General features: G+C 28.9%; 1 long non-coding RNA gene across 1 annotated transcript in view; it reads left to right on the forward strand.

The window, feature by feature from the left end:
- The window catches only part of LOC117179031, a 16,422-nt gene extending 8,058 nt beyond the window's left edge, over positions 1-8,364 (forward strand). Inside the window, exon 2 of the long non-coding RNA XR_004467850.1 lies at positions 8,205-8,364. This is a non-coding gene — a long non-coding RNA (uncharacterized LOC117179031). The remainder of the gene's footprint in view (positions 1-8,204) is intronic.
- The last annotated feature ends 1,595 nt before the right edge of the window (positions 8,365-9,959 follow it).

Raw genomic sequence — 9,959 nt, forward strand, 5'->3', positions numbered from 1 at the left:
GTATAGAGCTCCAAGGAGATTATGTTGAAAAATAAAAAAAAATTTATCCAAAAAAAATTGTTTTTATACTTCATTCTAAGGACTTATTGAACTACCCTCGTAGATTAAAATAACTGTGGCAATCCGTCGGGATTTAGAAATAATAATGACGAAATTACCAAAATTATCATGAAACATTTGTACGAGATTCAATGTATTTTTTTATTTGCATCCTGAAATAAACAAAAAAATTAAATGTATGCAGAAGTCTGCTAAACAGAACCATGTTTTAGATAACATTCTTAGTTTAAGTAAAATATAATTATTGAATAGAAATTATTATTCTTTATTCATCAAAAACTTACTTACGGAACTTAAAAAATGTTTTGAAATTTAAATTGTTAATTAACTATTTTTTATATTTTGCAGTATTAAAAAAAAGATAGAAGAGCAGTAATCCTTAGTAATCCACAGATCAAGATTTTAGATGTCAGTTTTCATAAAGAAATTTTCGCGAAATTCGAGGAATCATCACTTTTCAAAATTTGTCTTGCAAATTCTGTTTGAAATGCACTGAATAATTCCTGTACCCAAAATATCATTCTGTATATCTTTATGTATATTTGAATTCCATTTAGTAAATTTTTTCCCTATAACTTTACTAAGCATCTCATTGAGATTGGAAAATATCTGAAGACTCCAAATCAAAATCACTCCGAGCTTATGCGGGTTGTCACAAATCTGAATAAATTTCTTTAAAGAAGTAAAAAGTTTCCCAAATCGTCGATATTGATATTATTGATATAAATGACAACATTTTCCTAATAAAGTATTATTCCAATTGACAAAATTTTGTCCAAGTTTGGTCTCGATCAGACAACTTTGATTTTTTGATCTTGCAACTTCTTTTACTCATATTCAAGATATCCTTTTAAGTACCCGTGATACCAACAAATTATCGGTATCAATTCTATAATTTCTATCAATTAACAAATGTTACTAATGATGTTCTTGTTAGCTGAACGCTAATCACTCAGAGAAAAAGTTGCTCAACCTTAAATTCAAGAGGCCATTCCAATTTTCACCAAGCCACATCCTTTGGACACAAGAATCATTCCTTTGAGTGATGTTCAAAACTATAATAATGATGCAGTCTACGCATGCTACCAATATTACCATTGGTTTAATGAACAGTAAAAATAAATACCATTGGTCCTAATCACTGAAACAAGTAAAAAACAATGCCAAGATACTATTGATAAAAATCTTACCAGTCATAACAAGAAAGCAGCAGTTAAAAAACTATGTATGTGGTTAGTTTAGAAAATAATGGTACCAATTGTAGCAGCGTCATCAATTGCATCACAGCTGACACTGACATTAATGATACCATTATTGACCATCATATTTCACAACCAAATAAGGTGGAACATCATTTCTCTAAGGGTCACTAGAGTCCAATCAGTAAACAGTTTCATACGTCACCTTCAACATACATATAATCCTATTCTAAAAGGTTCCCATCATCTTTACACACACTTCTTCTTAAAATCTCTTTTTTTTCTTCATCAACAAGTTACTTACACCTGACCCAGGTCCAGAATTTTCGGCAGGGCAACCTGATCGTATGCGGCCCTGCAAGCATATTTTCTTGGTACGATGCATTTGCTGGTTCGGACTTGGTCGAAGGTACGTTGACCTAGGAGGTACAGCGGTGTACTCACTATACTACGCCGACGATGCTGTTGGCCACATTTACATCGGCGCACCATCATCCTCTTTATAGGACCGATCGTAAATCATTTGCGTATGTACCGTTCATCCTTGCCTGTACTTTTGTGTTGATAAACGGGCACGTTATTCGCCATTTCACTGACTTCAGCAGTGGGAGTTTGTAATCCGCAGGTCTTCGTTCTTTCTGCTGATCGATCAGCTGAGTCGAGTGAAAGGGTTGTGGACTACATCTAGAAGATATGAGCTTACAAGTATTCTGCTCGGTATCCTTATTTAGCTCAGACTTACACTATCACTTAGAGACAGTCCATAAACTACGTCACCAATATTGGATTATTTTAGACACCCCCCCCCCCCCCATTGAAAAGTAGCCTAAAATTTTCATAAAGCAGAGAGGTAGGGTGATTTTTCAAAAGAATTGGGAAATATTTGAGGAATAAATAGTCGATGCATTTTCAAACGATGCATTTTAAAACAAACAGTTGAATTTTCAACTAAAAAAGGTATATTTTGAACTAACGGTGCAATCGACAATTTGTCAGTAAAAAATGGATTTTCGACAAAAGAAAAAGAATTTTTGGTAAAGAAAATAAATTATCTAATTAGAAGGACGAATTTCGAACAAAATACAGTAACTTTTTACCAAAGAGTAGATTTTTTAATTTATAAAGTACACATTTTCAGATAAAAATGAATTTTCAACACATAACTTAAATTTTCAACTATAGCGATAAAGTGAAAAAATTTTAACAAAGTAATTCAATTTAATATTCTACAGAAGAAAAGAACATTTTCGAACAAAAAATACGAATTTCCTACAAGACAGCTGAATTTTCAAACTGAAAATACGATTTATCAAGAATGAAGTTAACTTTCCTAAAGTCTTAGAAAAATATAATTTTTAACCAAAAAAGATAAATATGGAAATAAATATTTAAATTTTGCTCCGAGAAAATTAATGTTATACCTACCAAAGATGAATTTTCAATCAAATACATATATTTTCAACAAAATGTTTGAGTTTTAAAGCCAAAACAGTTTAATTTACAACCAGTTGCATTTTTGACAAAAAGGAACGAATTTTTAGCCATAAACATTAATTTTCTAACGAAAAGAATTACAAAATACATGAATTTTCAACTAGAAAAAATAAATTTTCAGTTAAGATATCAATTTTTGATTAAAAATGGAATAGTTACATTTGTAGTCAAACGAATTATTTCTAAACTAATTTGCAACAAAATAGTTAATTTTTCAACCAAAGAGATAAACTTTCAACTAAAATGATGGATTATGATGAAAAATGAATTTTCAACAAAATATTTTAACATTTACCAAAAAGATGATTTTTCATCCAAGAATATAAATTTTCAAAAATAGAATAGTTAAATTTTCCATCCAAAGAAGGATAAAACCTTTAAACTACATAGATGAATTTTCAGCTAAAAAATCTATATCTTATACAAAAAATGCCATTGTCCAATTTTCAGTTTAACAAATCAATTAAAAAAAAGCGAATTTCCAACCAGTTAAAATCAACAAAAAAAAAATACGATTTTTTAACTTAATAGTTTAATTCTCAACGAAAAAAATGAGTTTTCAACAAACCATCGTAATTTTCTAGAAGAAAGGAAAATTTTTAACAAAGTAGTTCTATTTTCAATCAAAGAGATGAATTTTCAATACGAATTATTTATTTTCAACTAAGAAAGTTAATTTTCTGATAAAAAAGCGGAATTTTCAATAAAGTAGTTTAATTTTGAACGAAATGGTTGAATTTTCAAACAATGAATTGAATTTTAAACTAAGAGGAGAAATTTTGTATAAACAAGAACAAATTTTTGATAAAATTCATGGATTTCTAATTAAATAGTTGAATTTTAAATTAAAAAAGATCAATTTTGTACCAAAAATGGAACAGTTAAATTGTCAGTGAACAAAATTAATATTTCACTAAAGAAAAAGGATTTTTCAAAGAGTTGAATTTTCAACGAAAGAAATTAGTTTTTTACTAAAACGACACATCTTCAACTAAAAAGATTGATTTTTAACAAAGTAGTTCAATTTTTGAACAACAAGTAGATTTTTCTACTAAATTATTGAATTTTTTAGACGAAAATACAAGATTACTACAAAACAGTAGCATCCTCAACCCGGCAATGAGAATTTTTAATAAAGAAGATCATTTTTCAACCTAAAAATAAAATTTCTAACCAGATGGTTTTATTTTTAACAAAAAGAGATTAAATTTCTAAAAAAATAGATACATTTTGAAACCAAATGGACGAATTTAAAAAAAAACGATTACATTTTGAACCAAAAAATGATGAATTTTTATGGTATTTTTTATAATTTCGGTATTAAAATTTTTACTAACGTTTTGGTATATTTTAAGAGTCGTGCCCTACCTCAAAATATTTATTTTTCTTTATAAAAATAAGGGAAGTTGTTTAATAATTTAAAAAATAATTCCAGCAACTAAAAAAGGTTTCAATTAGGATATTATTAATCGTTCTTGCATAGACTGAAACGTGCCATTGCATTTTAGAGCAAGATTTTCAGCGGAAAAATTGAACTAGAGAAATATCGTAGAAAGTTAAAAAAATAGAACCGCGTTTTTTTCGAAAAAGTAGTACGAAATGAGCTATTTAAAAAATACTTTTTTCTAAAAATAGCAAAAAGTATGTTAAACAATTTTTTTAGATTTAGGCATAATTTCCTTCGTTAACTGTTTTTCTCTGGCATCATTAACGTAGCTTTACCCACAAACGAAGTATTTAACCAATTTTCCCCCAATTAATTTTCACTGGAAAATAGGTCAAATGTGGTCAACTTTGGGAGTCCATAACTTATGACACATTGATTCTAGTTAATTTTTTATTAGAATTGCTAGCAACTAAGTCTACTTTAATTGACGCTTGAAACATTTTTTTTGTATAATAAGCAAGTTGCAAAAGACAAATACAAACTACAGAATTGGGTTTTTAACCTATTTTTGAAAAAATCGTGGTTCTTTGAAGAGTTATAGGTAGCAGCTTCTGTCTTTTAGAATTTTACGAATTTTGTCTAGATTAATTTTGCTGTTTGACATTGTGTTCTGAAATTGAATAGGACGGGCAAACACGGTTTTTTGAACTTTTTCAAAACTTTCCGGGACTTGTCGTTATTTCTAGAACATTTGGAATTTTCATCAGAAGCCTGTAATAAACCATTTAAAAACAACAAAAAACGCGCTTTACCTAATCAATACGCTTTAAAAAATTGTTTCGTACGAGAAATTAAAAATAAGTTTGTAAGAAAATGATCTGTCACAAAATTGAATCCCTAGTTTTTTTATGCGGGGTGCCAGATTATCCATTTGGCAATTTGCAGGTAAAATGTATACAGGTATAAAGAGGATTCACTTTTTTTAATTACATTTTTTTTTTATTTGCGATTTACTCGAACGCGATTCATTGATTTCACGATACTGAACGCGTCGCGACGTCTGAAGCATGACTATCATGAGGCATATATGAATAATGCGCAAACGCAAGAAAATGAGGCCTGTGCTTCTATGCATGTTGGTTCCTGGCCTATGTGTATGAAGTCACGATAAAGAAGTAACATGAGGGTTGTATGAATGCATAAGGTTATATTAAGAAATGAGGGGATGGATACTTAAGTCGTGATATATTATGTTAGCGGCTCACTCGTGCATCCATTGTTCTCCACTTCCGGGAGAACTCACGACGCTACCTGATCTTGTAGGTGAAGATAAGTTAATTGGTAGAATGTTTTTTTCTTTTACTTCATCAAAAGAGACGAACTTTCAACAAAGCACATACATTTTTAATTAAATAGTTGAATTTTTAACCAAGAAGAAGATATTTCTACAAAAAAACTAATTATCAACACAATACATACATTTTCAACCCAAAAAGATAAATTTTCCACCAAGAAGATTAATTTTCTACAAAAATATAACATTTTTAATAAATATATCCATTTTTAACCAAATTTTTGGATTTTTAAACTAAGAAGATTAATTCTCTATAAAAATGTAGGGTTTTCCCCAAAATATGCGCATTTTTAACCAAGAAAATAATTTTATACCTAAAAGACGAATTCTCAACAAAATACATACATTTTCAAGCAAATAGTTAAATTTTAACCATATAGATTAATTTTCTTCCCCAAAAGACTTTTGAACAATATACTTTCCTTTTTAACCAAAAAGTTACATTTTTAATCAAAGGGGTTAATTTTCTACGAAAAGGATGAATTTAAAAAATATATACACATTTTAAATCAAATAGTTCAATTTTTTAACAAGAAGAATACATTTATAAAAAAAAATCAACGAATTTTTAAAAAAATACAAACATTTTTATCCAAATGGTTGAATTCTCAATAAGGAAGAATAATTTTCTACCCAAAAACATGAAATTTCAACATAATACATTTTCAACCAAAAATATTAATTTTTAACCAAGAAGATCAATTTTCTACAAAAAAAGAAGAATTTTCCACAAAAGCTTCCATTCCCAACAAAATAGTTAAATTTTTAACTAAGAAGATTATGTTTCTATCCCCAAAAAGACTTCTCCACAAATTATGTTCATTTTCAACCAAAAGATGATTCTTCAAACAAGCGATAACTTTATACTAAAAAGTCGAACTGTCAACATAATACACAAATTTTAAAGGTAATAGTTCAATTTTAAACCCAGAAGATTCATTTTGTACTAAAAGAGACTTTTGAACAGTATACTTGCCTTTTTAACCAAATAGTTAAATTTTTAACCAAAAGGATTAATTTTCTACAAAAAAGGTAAATTAAATTTTTTAAAAACACATACATTTTTAACCAGATAGTTGAATTTTCAACAAGGTTGATTAATTTCCTACCCAAAAAGATGAAGTTTCAACAAAATACATACATTTTGAAGTAAAAATATAAATTTTTAACCAAGAAGATTAATTTTTTACGAAAATACGAACTTTCCAGAAATTGATCCATTTTTAAACAAAAAGTTAGACTTTTAACTAAGAAGATTAATTCTCTTAAAAAAAAGAATTTTTCATAAATTGTATACATTTTTAACTAAAAAATTAATTTTCAAACAAGAAAATAATTTAATACTAAAATACACGAATTCTCAACAAAATACACAAATTTTCGGGAAAAAATTTCAAAAAAATTAGTGATTTGACGTCTGAAACTTAAGCCCGATAAAAAATACATACATTTTTAATCAAATATTTGAATTTTTAACCAAAATGATTAATTATTAAAGACTCAATTTAATTTTCGGCTAAAAGTAATACTTCAACAAAATAGTTGAATTTTAAAAATAATAATGAAACTTTGAATAATTTTTATTAATTTCCTACCATAAGATGAATTTGCAACAAAATACATGACATTTAAATAAATAATTTAATTTTGAACTTAAAAAGGTAAGTTTTCAACAAAAAATGGAAGAGTTAAATTTGCAGTTAAAAAAGAATACAAATTTTTAACAACTAAAAAACGAATTATCCTTCAGATCAATACGACTCCTTAGGTAAAACTTGGGTAAAAAACTCAAGTCTTTTATTGAAAATTCGTTTTTTGGGTTGAAAATTCATCTTTTTGGGTGGAAAATTCCACTAATTTGTTAAAAATGCATTTTTTGTATTTATTTTTTGTTATACCTATATTCCTACTTGAAATAGTAGAATCTATTGTACACAAATGTTGTTTCAAATAATTTGTTCTCCGACTATTATTCACCCTATCACCCTACTTTCCCTATTTATGGTATTTTGGGCTTTACGGTCTGTCATTATTTTTCAATCATGTACATTGTATATTTTATCTTGGAGTTCTAAAATGTTTAATTTTTTTTATCAAAAAATATATAATAAATTAATTAGTGTTTAATAATAATTACAAATTCTTAAAAGTCAAACGAGAACAATTTAAACTGAGGAGAAGGGAATTTACACATTAATGGGAGGTGTTGGGAATTTACTATGTCTTTTTTTTCATGCAGTAAGTGAAAAAATGCCAACCTCGTAGTGCATATTTTATAGGGATAACCTAAGTTTAATTTGAAAAATGACAGTGTTGAAAAATATACTTAACCTTAAAAGTAACCAAAGGAATATTATTTAAAATTTTGTTAAAATTATTTTAAGTTTTGTGGTTCGATTTCCAATGGAGTGAAGATGGAGTAGGATCTTTTTTTCAAGAAATAATTTTAATTTAAAAATATTATTTTCCATCGAGTCTTATTAAGACGTTAAGCATTTTCTGTTATTGAAGATTCTTAACTTGATCGATATTGTGTAGATTTTCTGCCTTCATGGTTTGGAGGGTTGATCTACTGTCGGTAAGGTACAATCTCTGATGATATAGCAGATAAATTAAAAATTTTTAAATAATTACTTGTACCATTAACACCTAGCTAAAAATTAGCTTTATGTTCTTGAATTAAGAGTTCTTATTCTGATCCCTGTAATAGCTCAATTGGAAAAGCACCTGACCGGAAATCAGAAGTTTTGTGGTTCGATTCCCAATGGAGTGAAGATGGAGTAGGATCTTTTTTTCAAGAAATAATTTTAATTCAAAGGAATATTACTCCAAATTCAATAGTTTGCGAATAACTCATCTAATTCCAGGTATGTAATACAACAGAATAATGTAAACTATCATTCTGTTCAACTTTTTACTTCAGAATTTCATTATAAATAGTATGCATCTCATATTACGTCACGTCCAAAACTAATCTTCCATATCAGGAAAAAAAATTCATAATAGTATTAACATTTGTGCTAACATGTTTTTAATCATGTATTATTTTTGACCGATACACTTATTTTGACATTCCTCAAAGTTTTTGTATAGTATATTATGGTTAAACTTTGAACCTCATTTTCTAAGTTTGACAGTTGATGGACATGGTGTACTTATAACTTTAAGGCTACGATTTGTGTCAAAAAGAATCGTTTTGCAGCAAACATTAACCGAACGAAGAAAATTTTCTAATATAATAAATAGTATAGCAAAATAAAAGCGTGAAATAGTTTTTTAGAATTTTGTTTACAAGAGTTACAATTTTCTATTATTATTTAATAATAATATTAATGGAAAATTACTGACAAAGCTGCTTATTAAAGTGACACTATCAAGATATACTAGCGAATTGGCGTCTCACTTTCTTGATTAAATATAATGAATGAGATAGCTGCAACATGATTTTGTTAAGAAAGATATTTCTTCAAAACGGAAAATATTCAATTTTTTAATTTGTTTATAATATTGTTATTAATAATCAAGATTTTATTGTTACGCTTGAGCACCGGATGATAATAATGTTTTATATTAATTACACAGGCACACGAAAGAAAGGTCTTGCCACCAGACAAGATAAACATTTCTATACGTTTTTGGGGTTGCTGAATCCGAATCGGGTTTGGTTTGACTCGGTCAGGTCGAATTTCTTTTCTAACCTCAAAAAAATGATGAAAGTTGAAACATTCATCGAAACACCCAGAAAGCAAAGCGATTATATGTTTTCCGGGCTGCTGAGACCAAATTTGAAGGTCATTTGCCTCAGCGAGGTCACTTTCCATTCATAATCTACAAAAAAAATTAAAACACGAAAACTGTTCTCGACATAAATTGTTTGTATCTAGCGGCCGGTACATAGAACTTGTTAGACATTCTTTGAGTATGGCTATCAGTCTGTAGTATAAAATCCTGCTCCCTTGACAGATACTGTGACGACGACAGCTACCCCGAAAGAGTATGTGTAGAGTGATTCGTTCTCAGATTTGTTGAGGTAGCGAAGCCAGCGAAGGCGCGCCTTCCATGTGGGCGTGAGATTGTGAGCATGAAGCCGTAGTGTCTCTCGTACGAGGAGTTGACATTGTCCTCGTCAAAGTCGGAAAGCTTTCGTACTTAGGCCTATAGGGAGGTATAAGAGTTATCATACCTAGGACCGTAGACTCACCTGCGGTCGGAGCAGGATTCCTCACGCGCGGGTTTTTTCTCAACACATATGGGTCCTTCAATAAAAAATGTCTAGTTTCTCTTTCGAAACATACATGCAACAAAGACATGCGTGCTATTTGCTATATATGTAGCAAATACCAGCCCCCCAACAGATCGAAGAATACTTTCTGGTCCTTCTAGGTCCTTTGAGAATGAAAGAACAAGATATTATAGGAAAATATTAAAGAAAATTTTCTTCCACGTGCCAGGGGCAGTTTTCGAT

Source organism: Belonocnema kinseyi, chromosome 8, assembly GCF_010883055.1.
Source record: "Belonocnema kinseyi isolate 2016_QV_RU_SX_M_011 chromosome 8, B_treatae_v1, whole genome shotgun sequence".
In the NCBI taxonomy this organism is placed as follows: Eukaryota; Metazoa; Arthropoda; class Insecta; order Hymenoptera; family Cynipidae; genus Belonocnema; species Belonocnema kinseyi.